The sequence below is a fragment of the Triticum urartu genome, chromosome 6A (genome assembly GCF_056163025.1).
Source record: "Triticum urartu cultivar PI428250 chromosome 6A, HENAU_Tu73, whole genome shotgun sequence".
NCBI lineage: Eukaryota > Viridiplantae > Streptophyta > Magnoliopsida > Poales > Poaceae > Triticum > Triticum urartu.
In genome coordinates this window covers 418,598,926-418,601,914 of record NC_141878.1, presented here as the reverse complement: position 1 = coordinate 418,601,914, position 2,989 = coordinate 418,598,926, and positions in this window count along the sequence as shown.

The following is a 2,989-nucleotide window of genomic DNA, read 5'->3' as shown; positions in this document are numbered from 1 at the left end:
TGGGAATTTTTCATTATAGAACTTGGCTTGTATATTCCAATGATGGGCTTCCTCAAAATGCCCTAGGTCTTCATGAGCAAGCGAATTAGATGCACACCCACTTAGTTTCTTTTTGAGCTTTCATACACTTATAGCTCTAGTGCATCCGTTGCATGGCAATCCCTACTCATTCACATTGATATCTATTGATGGGCATCTCCATAGCCCGTTGATACGCCTAGTTGATGTGAGACTATCTTCTCCTTTTTGTCTTCTCCACAACCAGCATTCTATTCCACCTATAGTGCTATGTCCATGGCTCACGCTCATTTATTGCGTGAAGATTGAAAAAGTTTGAGAACATCAAAAGTATGAAACAATTGCTTGGCTTGTCATCGGGTTCGTGCATGATTTAAATATTTTGTGGGATGAAGATAGAGCATAGCCATACTATATGATTTTGTAGGGTTAACTTTCTTTGGCCATGTTATTTTGAGAAGACATGATTACTTTATTAGTATGCTTGAAGTATTATTATTTTATGTCAATATTAAACTTTTGTATTAAATCTTTCGGATCTGAACATTCATGCCACAATAAGGAAAATTACATTGAAAATTATGTTAGGTAGCATTCCACATCAAAAATTCTGTTTTTATCATTTACCTACTCGAGGACGAGTAGGAATTAAGCTTGGGGATGCTTCATACGTCTCCAACGTATCTATAATTTTATTATTATTCCATGATATTATATTATCCATCTAAGATGTTTAATATGCATTTGTATGCTATTTTATATGATTTTTGGGACTAACCTATTAACCTAGAGCCCAGTGCCAGTTTCTGTTTTTTCCTTGTTTTTGAGTTTTACAGAAAAGGAATACCAAACGGAGTCCAATTGATGTGCCAATTTTTGATGATTTTTTACGGTCCAAAAGAAGCCCCCGGAGTGAAAGAGTTGGGCCAGAAGAGTCCCGGGCTGTCCACGAGGGTTGGGGGCACGCCCTACCCCCCTGGGCGTGAGCCCCTATCTCATGGACGACTCGGAGACCCCCCCTGACATGAGACCTACGCCAAAAATTCCTGTAAATACAGAAACCTCTAGAAAATAACCTAGATCAGGAATTCCGCCGCCGCAAGCCTCTTTAGCCACCAAAAACCAATCGGGGCCCTCTTCTGGCACCCTGCCAGAGGGGGGGTCCCTCACCGGTGGCCACCTTCATCATTTGGACGCTCTCCATGATGAGGAGGGAGTAGTTCACCCTCGGGGCTGAGGGTATGTACCAGTAGTTATGTGTTTGATCTCTCTATCTCTCTCTCGTGTTCTTGATTTGGCACGATCTTCATGTATCGCGAGCTTCGCTATTATAGTTGTATCTTATGATGTTTCTCCCCCTCTACTCTCTTGTAACGGATTGAGTTTTCCCTTTGAAGTTATCTTATCGAATTGAGTCTTTAAGGATTTGAGAACACTTGATGTATGTCTTGCATGTGCTTATCTGTGATGACAATGGGATATTCACGTGACCCACCTGATGTATGTTTTGGTGATCAACTTGCGGGTTCCGTAACATTGTGAACTTATGCAGGGGTTGGCACACGTTTTCGTCTTGGCTCTCTAGTATAAACTTTGGGGAACTCTTTGAAGTTATTTGTGTTGGTTGAATAGATGAATCTGAGATTGTGTGATGCATATCGTATAATCATACCCACGGATACTTGAGGTGACATTGGAGTATCTAGGTGACATTAGGGTTTTGGTTGATTTGTGTCTTAAGGTGTTATTCTAGTACGAACTCTATGATAGATCGACCGAAAAGAGTAGCTTAGTGTTATTTTACTACGGACTCTTGAATAGATTGATCAGAAAGAATAACTTTGAGGTGGTTTCGTACCCTACAATAATCTCTTCGTTTGTTCTCCGCTATTAGTGACTTTGGAGTGACTCTTTGTTGCATGTTGAGGGATAGTTATATGATCTAATTATGCTATTATTGTTGAGAGAACTTGCACTAGTGAAAGTATCAACCCTAGGCCTTGTTTCCTAGCATTGCAATACTGTTTACGCTCACTTTTATCACTTGTTACCTTGCTGTTCTTATATTTTCAGATTACAAATACTCATATCTATCATCCATATTGCACTTGTATGCACCTATACAATTTACCATTGTGTTGGGTGTGTTGGGGACACAAAAGACTCTTTGTTATTTTGTTGCAGGATTGTTTGATAGAGACCATCTTCATCCTATGCCTCCCATGGATTGATAAACCTTAGGTCATCCACTTGAGCGAAATTTGCTACTATCCTACAAACCTCTACACTTGGAGGCCCAACAACATCTACAAGAAGAAGGTTGCGTAGTAGACATCAGGCTACTATCAGGGTGTCGGCACGTCGGGAGGTCTTGCTGCACTAGTAGAAAAAGGGTCTTCAGTCCCGATCATAAGGGCCTTTAGTCCCGGTTCTGGAACCGGGACTAAAGGGTCGATACTAATGCCTCTCCCTTTAGTCCCAGTTCAATCCAGAACCGGGACTAAAGGGTGCGGCCACGTGGAGCTCCACCTTTAGTCCCGGTTGGTAACACCAACCGAGACTAAAGGAAATTTTATGATTTTTTTTTTGAAATTTTTTTTTTGAAATTTTTTTTGATTTTCAAATTTCTAAATTATTTTAACCTCTAGTCTGTAATCACCACCCCTCATCACTTCTCAACTTATCCTCTAATCACCCCTCATCATTCCAAATCATCTAACTTTCCGAACCGCTACCCATCCTCCCACTCCTCCAGCCTGAGCACGCTTAACTTCCGGGTTCTATTCTCCCTCGCTCCAAGTCTGCACTTGTTGTTTTCCTGACAATACTAAGATGTCAATCCTATTAACCTTCAGGAATTTTGCTTGAGCATGAAGTGACACATTTCATAGTTTTATTTTGAAACTATTGTTTTAAAAAACAATAATTATTTAGTAACACTAATATTTCTTGAATAATTAGTTTGACCACA